This window comes from Molothrus aeneus, chromosome 7, assembly GCF_037042795.1.
Source record: "Molothrus aeneus isolate 106 chromosome 7, BPBGC_Maene_1.0, whole genome shotgun sequence".
NCBI lineage: Eukaryota > Metazoa > Chordata > Aves > Passeriformes > Icteridae > Molothrus > Molothrus aeneus.
In genome coordinates this window covers 29369690-29384055 of record NC_089652.1, presented here as the reverse complement: position 1 = coordinate 29384055, position 14366 = coordinate 29369690, and the positions used below count along the sequence as shown (strand labels likewise).

Genomic DNA, 14366 nt, shown 5'->3' with positions numbered 1-14366 from the left:
CACTGCCTTTCACTTTGTTTCATCTCTGATAATTTCAGCGTTTAGATTATTTATTTCTCCTTCTGTGCAATAAAAGCCTGAGACACCAGGAACTCCTCTCCATCCTTTCTGTGGGCACTCTCAGTGCCTTTGAGCGCCATTCCACCATTCCAGTGCTAAGTGCCCTGGTGTTGCTGGGTGAGGGGAGTCCCATCCCATGGCCTGGCCAGCTGCAGTTTTGGCTCTTTCCATTTTCTTACAGAGGGAGGCACAGGAGGCTTTCTGCTGACATGGAGAAAAGAGCCGCCTTGGCGCACTGCAGAAAGTGTATTCATTTCTCAAGGTTGCAGGTCTCGGACTAAGTGCTTTTAACTTTAATTATCTCGACAGAGGCAAGAGGAAAGTTGTGTTTGCGTGACCTGCTCTGACCCACCTCAAATCAGTCACTCAGTGTTGGAAACACCTTTCCAGGATTCCTTCCTGCCTGCCTCTTGCTGTTGGTTTCCAAAGAATCCGAATCTGCTCTGTGGATTTTGGGCCCATGTTGAAGCTTCTCCTGGGGCCAGTGGCTCCAGAGAGCACTCCCTGTGCTTGTAGCATCCTTAACCTTGGCAGATACCCCTGTTGTGCAAACTTCAAACACTTCGTGGTGCTCCCCACTGTAGGCAAGCTGTTTGGTGCTGTGTTACAGTTTCATTCCTGACCACAATGCCATTACTATAAAATCTTGTATTTCACAAAGTCTGGTCACGTGCGTGGTCCCTTTCCTCCTGAGTCAAGGATTGCTCAGCCCCGCATTTCTCTGTAGCTTGAACAAAAGAAAACCCCAGAGCATGGCATGAAGAGATTAGCAGGCAGAAATTCCTTGGTACCTTCTTTGTTGGCTACTAAATAATGTAATTCCCTTCTAAAATAAGACATGAGTTAGGAGGTCCAGAGAGGGAGGGTGGGGAAGGTCCTTGGCTGTGTATCTCGCTTGCTGAGGAGTTGCACTGGTTGAAACCAGATGATTTGGTAGAGAATGTTTGCCTCTTCAACACTGTGGCCCCTGCTTGTCCCCGAAACTGGGATGTGATGGGCCCTTGGTCTAGCAGTGGTGGGAGGAGGTCCCCCAGCTTTGCTTTCAGCTAGTGTGCAGCAGCTGTCCCCTTCTCCTGCCACCACTGTCCAGCAGCCCTTTGCACCTGAGCATCCTCTGGGAACATTCTAGTTGTGTTTGTGTGCTGGCCACGCCTCTGCTGGCTGCCAGGGAGAGGCACTGTGCTGTGCCATGCAGGGGCCTGGGGAGTGGACACCTGGAGGGCTCTGGGTGCAGGGATGGGGAGTGCCTCGGTGTGTCTGGGTAAAGGCAGCTGTGGCCCTGGCATCAGCACTGGGTGGTTATTGCTGCTCTTGAGACCTGGCAGTGGAGGGAATGCCCTGCAGAGCACACTGTTCCAGGCGTTTCTGGGGGCTCCATGTGCTGCTGCTGGAGAATCTCTACCACCTCCTTCACTGGCACCTCCACCACCACAGCAGGAAGCAGCTCCTTCCATCACCTGGTAAGCACAGGCACCTGCTCCTTCCCTTGTAGCTGCAGGGAGAAATGCATCACACAATCCTTGCTGCATTACAGTTGAAGAGTACAACAGCCTTCTTGGGTAATGCTTGGAAAGGGACATGCTGATCTTCCCTGGAGCATTACCTCAGGTGTAGTTAATGGAAAGAGTGGCAGGAGGCCTTGTTTTAGCTCCAGTAATTCTGCAGTCTGGGTAGCATTGGAGACTCCATGAGACACTACAGGAATGCAGGGCTTTGCACCAAGGAAACTTTTCCAGCAGGAAAGAAAGCAAGGAAGCAGTTGTACCGCTAAAGATCATGGTGTCACTTCAAAAATGGTTGTAGCTTTGGTAGAACTCTAAAAAAATGGGTGAAATTAGGTGGGCAGGAATTTATCATCTTCACATTTAATGGCTGAAGGGAAGAAATGGGAGTGGGGATTGCTCCTGTGAGTGGAAATGTGCTGCTTTCATCCCCGGAGAGCCCATGTGAGCCTCCACATGCTGGGGGTTTCATGAAGCTTCAGGTTCCCTGAAGGTGAGTTTGGGGCCCAGCTCTGAGCAACAGATGCCTTGTTGTATATCAAGGTTGCAGCTTGGCTACTGTAGTTATGGAAAGGCCTTACTGTTTTTTAAGCCATGTGAGCTTTTTTATCATCCTATAATTATTTTCGTTTTGGTTTGAAATTCGATATAATAATAATAATAATAATAATAATTATTATTATCATTATTTTACAAGAAATGAAAATGTTCAGCAATGGGTCAAGGTGTGAAAATATTTGTTTTTGAGAGAGATGTGGATATGGCACACACTTTGGTTCCTTTTGAAGGCTCCAGCTGTAAATTGGTGGCTCCACTTTTGACAGTTTCCTTTGCAGAGCATACAAGCACAGAAGGCGGGTGGGGATAAATATTTTATTACTTGCTTTGCAGTGCTGCCTGGAAGCTCATGCTGCATTTATGATCCCTTAGCACTAAGAGGGTCCAGAAATTGGAATTTTATGCCTCAAAAAACTTCCAGCACAAATAGTCAGGACTAAGAATGGGCAGAAAAATTGTTGTGATATTGGCATTAAGAGACAGCTTCTCAGTTGGTATAAATTGCCATCCACATGGATCTGTGTCCCATTAGGAGTCTGCACAAGGAGAATCAAGTTCATTAAATCCATATCTTAGCTCAAACTTGTCTTTTTTTTTTTCCACTCTCCTCATGTTTTCTCTTGATCAGCCTTGAGTTTCCTTCAATGGTTATTGCTGTGTATGGTGGCCAAAATATCACACACCTGCCATGGCCATTTCTTCCCACCAGATAAGTGTGACCACAGCGTTGAAGCAGCAAAGAAGGGTGACAATGTGAAATGATGCTTGTGTGCATGGCTGAATTAAGGCACAGGGGGCTTTCTGTGCCTTGTGAGGTGGTTTGTTCTCACCCATGTGGCTCTGATTTAGATTCAGACGGGCAAAGTTTCTTAAACAGCATCATACTTACACCTGCAAGGTCAGAAGAGATTTGCTGAAGCACAAGAGCCAGCCTAGGATTAACATTTAGGTTAGTGGGAAATTGAAGTTATTTGAATTATTGCCCTTGCCTGGTGAATTTTAGAGAGGGTAATTACAGGGATAAAAGAGAGGAGATTTTGTAGACAACCTATAAATTTGTTAGCTCTGTATGAAAGTGGAATATAATGCTCTTGTTATGTTCTGCAGTGGTGTCTTGCTGCAACCCAGATTTGGCACAGCATCCCTTAAACCTGAGACAAGGTGAGACCTCAGCGGCAGCAGCCTTAAAAGCTACAGATGAGAGGCTCTAGCAGCAAACTGCAGGCTAAAAATAAATCACTTTAAAGCCCATACGGCACAGGAAAGGCTCCTTTCCTCTCTGCCTTCTGCTCCTTGTGGCTTTTTTCACAGGATTTTTATGCTTATATCCCCCAATACCTGGGATTTGCCCTCCTTATGCAAGAGCAAACAGAACCACGGGTGCTCCCAGAAACTTGGTGATAGAGGAGCACACCTGTAACTTTATTGGATCCAAGTGTCCCTTCTAAATTTCACTGGGGGCCTCTTTCCAGATTTAAGGGCACTGCTCTGAAGTGTTTAGCTCAGCTGCAGAATATCTGGGTGTGCTCCAAACCAGAGCTGGTGGAAAAAGGTCCTGAAAGAAATAAATAAGAAATTTAGAATTGCTTCTTCAAGATAGATTTGGATGGCTGGTTTATTTTTTTCCCCCAGAAAATAAGGGATTTTTTTTTCCAGTGACAGGATTCAAAATGCAACATCATTTCAAGTTGTGCATTTTTCTGTGAGGGATGAAGAGGGATCACAAGACCCATATCCATCCTGACCTCCAAATGTCAAATACCTGGAACAAGCTGCTTCCAATGGAGGAACGAGGCAAGCAATTTTTGTTAAAATAAATCAATAAAATACCACCACCCCCAAAATTTCAGGAATAATGGTCATGTATTAAGTGCCTTCTGGATGATTGGTATCTGTTAATGGATGGCTTGCGGCATCAAGAGGATATGCAAAGGTAATTAATTACTCAGTTAGGAACTATTTGTCCACTTTGGAAACTCAGGGCTTTTAATAACAAATTCCAGGAGGAGAAAATATTCACTTTGTACCTTAATTCATCATCAGCTTAAAACTTGTCTGAGGTTTATGAGCCTGATCCAAGTTTTGGACAGATCTGGGATGAGTTTCAAGGGAGCTGCAGGAGTTTCATGACATTGACTGTGCCACGAAAGGCTTCTATGGAACCAGAGGGAAGGAACTGGTCACTGTAATCCTCCCAAAGTGCTACACAGATGCCTCTTCTGCAGAGACTCTCGTGGTTTTTGGGGATTTCAGACCTAAACAATGTAGATACCAGCAAATTTTGTCACATTTCTCTAGCCCTTCAACCTGGAAAATGGAAATCAAGGTGAAATAAAAACACACTCTGTTTTTCCCTCCCCCAAAACAAGGTGATGGGCAGGTTTCAATTAATCAGTATCAATCATGTTTTATATATAGCTTTGTTAGAGGCTTCCTATGTTGATGACGTTGTTTGTTTGTTTGTTTTTAACTCCTTTGCTGTGTGTGGAAGGTGCCACTTGCTTTCAGATGGAAGTGCTAAATGTGTTCTGTACATGATTTGGGGAGGCGTTTGAAGTCACAGCCTCTTTCAGGAGGATGCTGTGGCATTACTCGACATCAGGCTTTGCCTGGCCCATCTGGCTCCTCAGACATGATTTCATGCATTTAAATCTCCTATTACAAGGAGGGTGGGGAGCAGCCCTCAGCCTGGAGCTGCCCTGGAAGCAGCATCAGCAGGATGCTGCAGCGGAGTGTGTGGTTGTGCCATGGGGATAAACAACTCCAGCACCACATGGGGAAAAGCCCAGTGCTGGTGGCCTTCACTGAGTGCTTGTGCTCCACACAGCCACCTTCATCCTGCTGCAGTTCTTCCTTCTCCCACCACTGAAGCTTCTTTCCCAGCCTCCGAGGGGGGTGTCAAACTCATCACATGGGTGGCAGGGTTGATATCCCCTCCACACTGCCCTCTGCAGCTCCAATGGGTAAAAGAGTATTTTTTGAATAAAAACCAACAAAGTGAGGTTTTTTCTCTGTTGTTTTCACGTGGCTGTTGAAACTGAAGCTTAAAAATATCAGTCATAAATTGACTTCTTATATTCCTTATGAAACCCTGAAGATAGGAATAAAAAATAAGATGGCAGGAAAACACAGTAGCTTTAAATTTACAGGCACTAAACCTTGACAAATCAGATACCTGTGGGGGAAGGGACTGCATTTAGGAAGTCTGAAACGGCCTGAATGTCAGTGTTTCCTTGCCAGGTGCTTGTAAATAATATGCTGCTCATGGAACCATGATGGAGAGAGCAGGGAGATTATTTTCTGATGGTGAGTACTGGTTTAGGCCCACGGGTTCACATCTGTGGGGCATTGGCTGGGGCTGGTGAAGGCAGCTCACCACTGCCATGGGCTTCAGAGGCTGCAATGGCATTCCTGTCCCAGCTGTGCTAAGCCCTGCCAGGATGTGGCTCATCCAAGGGCACATGGGGCCCTCTGGCCAGCGTTTCCTGCTGCTGGCCCTGCCCTCGGGCACACGCTCCTCATGGTCACTCCGTCGTGGTCACAAGTGCCCTGTCTGCTTCAGAAATGCAGCAGGTCAGGCAGGTTTAATGGCAGATTTTGGGACAACATCAGCTGCCCCCTTCCCCCACGCTCAGAGGGGGTTAATTCAGCCTTCCCTGCTTTCCTAGCTGGTGGCACAGCAGGGTGGGCCGTGCTGTGGGGGCACCATGGGGAAGGGTGAGACGGAGCCATTCGATACCATTCCACATGGGCTGCTCCTGCAGAAATGTTTGGTTTGCATTTGCCTGTGTCTGCTATGGCTCTCCATGGGCCTGTTGAATGAAACAGTAGGAAGAATTTATTAAGACCCTTTTGGAAAAGTATTTGATACTGTGCTTCCTGCTTGTTGGATTTACAGCTTGGAAGGATGCAGTAAGAGTGGGGAGCTGCTGTGTGGCTTAGATGTTAGGGAAGTCCCTTGGAAAAGGCAGGGGAAAGGGGGTGAGATCTAGACTCGGTATTAGGGCCCTCAGGCATGAGAGTGAGTGGACAGGAGAGCATCCATTTCATGTCAGGGCAAAGTTTGATTTTCATTTGCCCCCTGCAGCCCTGAGGATGCATCCTTGGCCTCAGAGAGGTTTCTGTGGCCCTGCTGTCTTATGTGTATTGCACAGTTAAAAGTGTCAGATTTGCTGGTTGGAAGGTGTTTCTTTCTAGGGACTAACAAAACTTTCTAAAGAATCATATTTATTACTCACTATCTTAGGAATTGGTAGCATGGAGTCCTGTATTTTATGTATAAAGATATCCCCAAGTGTTTGTCCCCCACTGCTGCATTGCACGACCTGTGCCATCTCCCACAGTATCGAAATACTTCACAGCTCTTCCCCTGAGCTTTAGCTGTGTATTGGTCTCAAGACAGAAGCTTTGTTTTGCACATCTATTCCATACAGAATGTGTAAATACCTGGAAACAGAATGGAGATGCCTAAAAATGTCCTCTCTAGATGAGGCACCGTGGTGTTGCCTGTGGCTTCTGGGTCACTCCATTTGCCAGGATTGGGGTGCTTACCTGCATGACTAAAGCATAATCATGATTGGTTTGTGCTTCGTGTCCAAAACTGAGCAGCTTGACTTGTTCCTTGGGTTTAGGCAAATTTGAAGCAAGAAGATGGCAAAAGCTGTAGGGAGTAGACTAGAGCATGGATTGATAGAGAGATGCCTCAGAGGTGGCCTTTCCCAAGGCTTTCATCCATGATTATTCAAGTACCAGAATGAGGATTTCTGAGTGTGCTTCATGGTGAAGTGGTGTGGGAAGGTGTGGGAAAAAGCATTTGCACATGGAGAGAAAAGCCTAAGGGCAGAGGAAGCGAGTCCTGTGGGGTAAAGCCAAGGCCTTAGAGTGCTGGTGTGGGCTCATCAGTGCCACCTCTTGGGTGGAAAGAGGCTTCCAGGAGAGTTTGTGTGCGTCAGGCACCGACTTCTGCTTTTGGTGCAGAGCAAAGCAGGCAGCGGGGGGCTGGGGACCGGACCCCGGGTTCGCTCGGTGCTGCAGCCGTCCGGACGCGGTGAGTTGTCACCAGCCACCCTCCCCTTCAGAAGGTCGGGTTCTGCTTGCCTTGAGGAAATCAGGTCTGGTTCTGAAGCAGCTCGAGGGAAAAGTGCAGGGCTCAGGAGCGACTCGAGGGGAGAGGTGGGCCAGGACGGGTTTGAGCTCAGGGGGACCCTAAACCCGGCACATCGGGATGCCGCCAGCCCCGGCAAAGCCCAGCCCACTGCTCTGCGGCCTGCTCCCTCCCAGAGCTAGGAGCATGAAATTATGAAGGGGAATTTCAGAACAATGAAGGGAAATCCTTTGCCTCCCGTACAGCCCGGCCTGGGAAATTCACCACTGCCAGAAATTGCACCCTCAAACGCTGCTGCTGGCTTTCAGAAGAGAGTCAGCTTTATAACCAAGAAAAAAGCTGAGGTTATTTGTCAAGGACTCGATTTCGATGGGATTTAAGTTCGGGGCAGTGCAGGAGGGGGGTGACCCTGCCGTAGTGGGGGCGGCCGTGCCCGCCGGGTGCGGGCCCTGCGCGCTGCCCGCGTTTACCCGCGGAACCGAACCGGGGCATTTACCCGCGGAACCGAACCGGGGCATTTACCCGCGGAACCGAACCGGGGCAGCTCCGCGACGGCCGCGGCGGCGGGCAGGGGGTCACGCTCGCCCGGCGCGGCTGGGAGATGCAGCAGGAAAAATAAACTAGAAGTAAAAAGGAGCGTTATTATTATTATTACTATTGCTAATAGTCCCGGTGCTGCCGCAGCCAGCCGGGTGAGGGAGCGGGCGGCCCGACGGCTGCGCGGGGCGGGAGGGGGCGGCCGCTGGGGGCCGGGCCGGGCCGGGGTGGGGGGGGCCGTGGGGAGTCGGGCCATGCCGAGCCGAGCCGAGCCGCGGCTGGGTGATGTCAGGCTCGAGGAGGAGCCTCCGCCGCCTGCCCTTTTACTTTCGGGCGCCGGCACTTGGCCGCAGGCTGCTGCCGCTGCTGGCCGGGCCCCCCCCTCACCCCCTCCGCTATGGGCACCCCGCACTTTTAAGGCGCCGCCCCGAGGGGGGGGCACGGGGAATTCATTAAAAATCGCTATTTGGGTGGTTATTTATTGCCCCGCTCCGGGTATGTGAACAACAACCCCCCTGCCCCCCCCCCTCCCCCGGCTCCCCTTCCATCCACCCCCAGCGCCATGCCGGCAGCCTGCACCCTGCTGCTGCTGCTGGGCTTGGGGCTGGTCCCGGTCCCGCCGGCCGGCTCGCTGCCCCTCGCTTCCCCACGGCGTCTTCCTCCACCTCCCCCTCCTCCTCCTCCGTCCCGAAACCGTCTCGGCCGCCCTTCCTCGCTTCCCGCCGGCAGCCCGGGTGAGTGCCCCGCGATGGGGATGGGGATAGGGATGGGGAGAAGGGAAGGGACGGGATTTCGTCCCGGCAGCGGCCGGAGAGTGCGGGGGTCCGCATGGTGCGGGTCTCTCGTGGCACCGCGGCTGCGGGCTGCTGAGCATCCCGACATCACCCAGAGCTGGCTCAGCTGGGAAGTGTAACACTCCCCCCACCCCAGTTCCTTTTCCTTTTTAACCTTGCCCAGCTCATCGTGCTACAGCTGCTTCAGAGGGTGAAGGTTTGGGATGGGAAAGTGTAAACACGTTGTGGCTGTGTGGACTGAGTGGAAGGCGAGCGGTGGAAACTTCACCGAGGAACTTGAGAAAGGTTTTGGGGGGCACCAGGAGTACTGTCCACATGTGTATACCCATCCAGGTGGGAAACGGGGGGCTCCTGTAGGTGATCTGCAGGGTCTGGGTTGCCTCCTGCTTGTCTCCAGCAATGCTCTCATCTCACCAAAGGTGAGACCCCTATCAGGTGTGGGGACAGATGCTGTCAGCTCTCTGTGAATACCCTCTGTTTCTAGTCGCTTACAGACTGTCAGATTAGTCATGTATAGAGTCAAATCTTTCCTTGCATGCCACCTCTACAGTGCTATTATCACAAGCAATGCCTGGTTTTGTGCTTTACAGATTGTGCTGAATTTGGTTTCAGCACAGGATAAATCCTATTTTTCCCAGAACAAGCAGGGATGTTTCAAGTGTCGTTCAGTAAACTGGCTCACTTACTCACCAAAGAAGGCACATAGCTCTAAGGATGACTAATTCTCAATGAGTTTGGAAAGCACTGAGTGTCTGCAGGTGGTATAAGGAATCCAATATGTCAAATTAATCCTGCGTAGGTTTTAAGTGGGTTTTAGGATTCATTGCCTGCCTGAGCTGGACTGTCAAATTTCATATTTTAATTTCTGATGAGGAGAGAATATTATGCTTTGGAACTTGGGGTTAAGTTTAGTTGTATGGAGCTGTAAAATTTCAGGAAATGTGAGAAAGTACCTTTATAACCTTTTCATTTTCTTCACAAACCCAAGGCATGCCTTTGTAGGATGTATCCAGACTAGACCAATGTATAACTAGGGGTATCAGCTGGAATGTAGCCTGCAGTGGATTAGAAAGCTCCTAACCAGCAGTGCTTGTGAGAGCAGCTTTGTGACTAGGATACTGCATGGAAATGAAGGAGATTTGGGTCTGTTCCCAGCTCAGCTACTTCTTTGTGCTACTCCAAGTATTGGTTTGCCTTCCAAACTGGGAGAATAATGCTATCTTACCTGCTACCAACCTTGTGAAGATAAAATCTGCAACTTGCCAGCAAACTGCTCACCTATTATTTGTTGAAAGCTGTGCAGATTCCTCAGTGGACAGAAAAAAAATATTTAATTTCATCTCAGCTTTCAGTCTGGCATCTTTTCCTGTGACCTTGATGACTCCTGAGAGTCAGTAGAGGAATGCATTTCCTTTGTTAAGAGTCTGAAAAGCTCGGACTATCTGTCCACATGCTGGAGAAGCCATTTGTCAGCCTGGCTGGCCGGCTCGGGGGTGCAGGCTTTGCTCCGTGCAGCCAGGGCTCAGCAGCTACAGGTGCTTGTGAATTATGTCAGCCACAGCCAGAAGGAGCAGGGCATGCAGTGAAGGAGTGATAAATAGCCCAGCAGTAGCTCGCTCCCCAGCAAACGGCATCGTGAATTACCCTGGCTCCTGACAGCTGCGATTCACTCGCTGTTAGCACCAGCTCCGTGCCTGTCAGTCAAGGGAATTGTCTGGTGCTACAGGAGCAGGCTGGGGATCTCCGGAATCACCCTCAGGTCGGGCTGCAGACTCCTGAGCAATCCCTGCTTGTGTCACCACCGCTCCTGCCCCTCGAGGCATGTCCCACCTTTAAAAACACTTGCTTGAAGCCAGGGTACCATTTCTTGTGAACCCATCACCCTGGCACTACCAGGAAATGATGATTACATCTCCCTTTGCAACAGTCTGGGGCAGGGTGGCAAAAGCCCTTTCTCAGGCAGGGCTTAGTGAGCAGATGGTGAGGCAGTGGGTGTAGAAATGGGGCTTTTGAGTCTCTCACAAAGCGTGGGGCAAGGGAGCAGGGCTGCCCTCGCAGCCTCACTGCCCTCCTGGCTGGCTTGCGCCTCAGCCTGCATCTGCCACCCTCCCTGCCAGACCCTCTGTGGGCTTGTCTGCTGAGAGATGAGGACAGATGGCTTTAGCCTGTGTTTATAATACAGTCTGAACCCAAGGAGAGTAACACAAGAAAAAAAAAAAATAGGTGAAGTAGGAAGCAAGAAAGCTGGTGACAGTAAAGTTAAAGCATTATCAAATCTCTCCATGAAATCTCTTCTGGCACTACCTCACATGGGTACTGAGTGAGCTGAAGGGCTCTGTCTGCCACCAGCCTGGGTCAGGTCAGGGTTTGGTTACAAGCCCTGTCCTCCTGCAGGTCTCAGAATTTCAGGTTTCCCATCTGTGAAATGGGAATAATTCCAGTGACACCACAGGACACCAGAGGTAACACTGTGCCCCTGACAAAGTCACTGTGGCTGGGATCTCCCCGTTCCTGCCATGTCCCTTTTCCTGCTACTTCTGCCCACACAGGTGCCCTGCCACGGTGCCCAGCACAGCATGGAGCCGCTGGCAATGGGCTTTCCCTGAGAAGCTGATCTGCTTTGCTGCCATCTGTGTCTGTCCTTCTGTCCCTGCTCCCTCTCTCCCATGGCAGGTGCCACCTTTCTATGTGGCTTCCCTGGTGGGAGCCCTGGCAATGAGGTGTGAAATTGCCTGAGAAGGAACCAGCTTTAGTTGCAGCAGAGGTTTAGGCTGGCTGCTGGGAGAAACTTTCCAAAACTCTTAGAAAGGATAAACAGTCTGTATTTATTTATGTATATTTTTAACTTTCTGTCCAAAACTTTCTGTGTGAGGAAGAAGTAAAGTTAGGAGCGAGGGAAGAAGATGCTGAGGATGTTTGTTTGCACAAAGATACGGTGTAGCTTCCAAACCTGCCTCACATTTTGCAGTATGTATTTTGTGGCTCCTGGGGGCAGAGCCCAGCTCTCCGTGCAGCCACACTGATGCAGAGAGGTGTAAGATGCTGCTCTCTAGCTTTGATGCAGCTTCAGGTGACTGTGGGTGGTGCAGGAAGGATGCTCCCTCCCCCTGTGGTGCAGGGACAAGGAAGAATTGCCTCCTGTGCCTCAGCACTGCTATCAAAAGGCTGCAGGGTTTTCCTGTCTCGGGCATCTTTGCTGCTCCTCTGTGAGCTCTGAGTGGATTTGGTTGGTGGGCTGTGAACATGAACTCCCAGGGGTTGCGTGGATTTAGCTCTTCTCCTTTGGGGTACATAATTTAAAGCAAAAAAGAAAAGAGAAGGAAGAAAATGCATTTCAGAAACAGAGGAAGATTGAAGATCAGCTTTCCTGCCTGTTCCCCATCTCAAGCCCTGGAAGGTAGCAGGGGTTGTCCACTGAGCAGCTGGGTTTGCATCAATTTGTGGAAGCACTTGATGTGATGTTAAAGTGCTAAATGAGTAGTGTGAGGGATAGCTGTGTGACCTGGCTGGCAGGGAGCACACAGTGATGAGTATTGATGGACACTGCCATGTGACAGTGTGTGTGGAGACGTCAGCAGGCAGGGGGTGAGGGGAGAGCTGCCCTTTGCTGGGCTCCCCCAAAGTCTCATTTCTCAGTCCCAAACCACCTGTGCCAGCCTGTGCCCATTCAGCAGGTGTTGGCAGCATGTTCTGCTCCAGCAGCCACCACCATTTTGGTCATGGTGGCTGCTGGAGCAGAATTTAAAGAATTTAAAGTAATTTAAAGAATTTAAAGTAATTTAAAGAATTTAACTTCCTTCATGTTTTTCTCATGTCTGGGGGGATGAGATGGGCTGTTGCTGCCACATTTGCAGGGGCTGGTGCCAGCCTTGCTGGTGTCATGGGTGCATTCCTTAGCAAATATTCTTTTCAGTATCAGAAGTTGCAGATACTGATCTGTTTAGGGGAGTGTGGCGTTTCTGGGAGAACTTTTTTTCCTTCACCTGCTCTTACAGATAGCAATTTTTGGGCTGCCAGTCAGAAACTCTCCATCACTGAACCCTCAAGCTCCATGTGCTCCATCCTCCCTCCATTCTCCCCATCCTGCTCATCTGTAGGGAGCATGTCAGAGCTGCTGAAACTGACTCCATCACCATCACATCTCTCAGAGGTGGCCGAGGATTTTGCTCATTTAACAGAGGGGTTATGATGCCAGGTTAGAAAGGCTGTTAGTTTTGGTGCTCATAGTGAAAATGAATGGATGCTGCTGACCGTAGCTGTTCACCCAAAATGTAAGACATGAAACTTTGTAGCATCAGTCTGGTTGTGTTGGTTTGAATGAAGCATTCATCCATGCTAACAAAATAACCCCAACAGAATACAGGACTATTTCAAATAACAAGCTAATCAAGCCAATAAAACCTGTCAGTACAGCGATAGGGTTTCAGTGCTGTAATGTAGAGATTAAGGCGCCACCAACGTCCACAGCACTTCTGGAGCTGCTGCCAGAGGAACCTCCTGGCTGGCACTGTGGGCTCCCCATCCATGGGAGCTGTGTGCCATTTCCAAAATAAGGATAGCTACAGAGTGGCAAGGTTCAGCTATGGCTGAGCCTGCTGACTTTTTGCAGCACAGAAATACTGTCTTTCTGCCTCTCTCTCTGCCATTCCAGCCAGCTGGGGTGCTCCAGGCAGGGCTGCAACCTCTGAAATACCCCCAGAGAAACAGTCTGGAGCTGGATAGATTGTAGATAGTCAGTGTAAACCCTCTGGATTCTGGCTTTTCTTCCTCACATAGTGTCAAAAGGGTTTCTCTGCTATGGAGGGGTGAGGAGTCTGAGGGTGTCAGGATATTTCTAGGCAGACAAACAGCACTGCTGAAGCCTGGGCTGATCCTCTCAGATGTGCACAGAGCTCCTCTGGAAAGAGGCAGGGCCAGATCCTGCACCTGCTCTGGTATCTTTCTGCTGTTGAAATGGTGCAAAGCAGCACTGGGGCAGTTTGACCGACTGGAGTGTCAGAAGGTGCTCTGAGTGAATCAAAGGTTGGTGGTTCGGAATATTCCCTTGAAAATGCTCAATGCAAAATCCATAGTCAGTAGCTTGTCATGAGGCCTGAATACCCCGACCACAGCCCCTGTTATTTACATTCAATTAAAGATGTAGGTCATACAATAGGCTTTTTCTCTTTCCTGAATGGCTGAACACAGAAGGCAGAATCCAATTTTCAGTGGCAGCAGACCTGATTGCAAATTCAAATTTTTACTTCTTTGAGCAGTTTTTGCAACATTTGCATTGTAATTTGCTGTTTCTGTAAATATGAGAGGTTCATTTGCTGGGATATTCATCCAGAGGAGATGCAAGAGGGCTACAAGCACAGGCATGGTGAAAGAATGAAGTCTGTGGGTGCCTCTCAGGAGGAAATGGTTTTGTCACATTTGGCACCTCTTCTTTCTCACCATTTTCTGCATACATACAGCTGATGTGTGTGCACCCATCACCATATATTTTTTAATGCCCAGCTGTTATATATATAACATCCTGCTGCTTCAGCAAGGGGCACAGTTCATGCAGAGTCTGCGTTCATCCTTTCAGGCTGAAATCATTCACATCTGAGGACAAGGAGAGAATTTTCCCACCCAAAAGGGAAATGATGTTGCATTACTGAGCAACCAGCCCAAGTAATAATATAATCTTAGAAAAATGCAGTTCCCTTGAGTAAAGGAAGCTCTGTAAACTTCAGCTCCTCCAAGCTGTTAGTGTAGCTGTTGCCTGTGCTGTAGAAATGCTGCTGTCAGACTGGTTTACTGAAGTGCTCTGGAGAGAAAAGGGGA

At 49.4% G+C, this 14366-nt stretch overlaps 1 protein-coding gene across 1 annotated transcript in view; it reads left to right on the top strand.

Moving 5' to 3' along the window:
• The first annotated feature begins 8389 nt into the window (after positions 1 to 8389).
• HEG1 (heart development protein with EGF like domains 1) overlaps positions 8390 to 14366 on the top strand; it is a 51595-nt gene continuing 45618 nt past the window's right edge. Inside the window, exon 1 of the mRNA XM_066553100.1 lies at positions 8390 to 8495. The gene's annotated coding sequence lies outside the window, so the exon portion shown is untranslated. The remainder of the gene's footprint in view (positions 8496 to 14366) is intronic.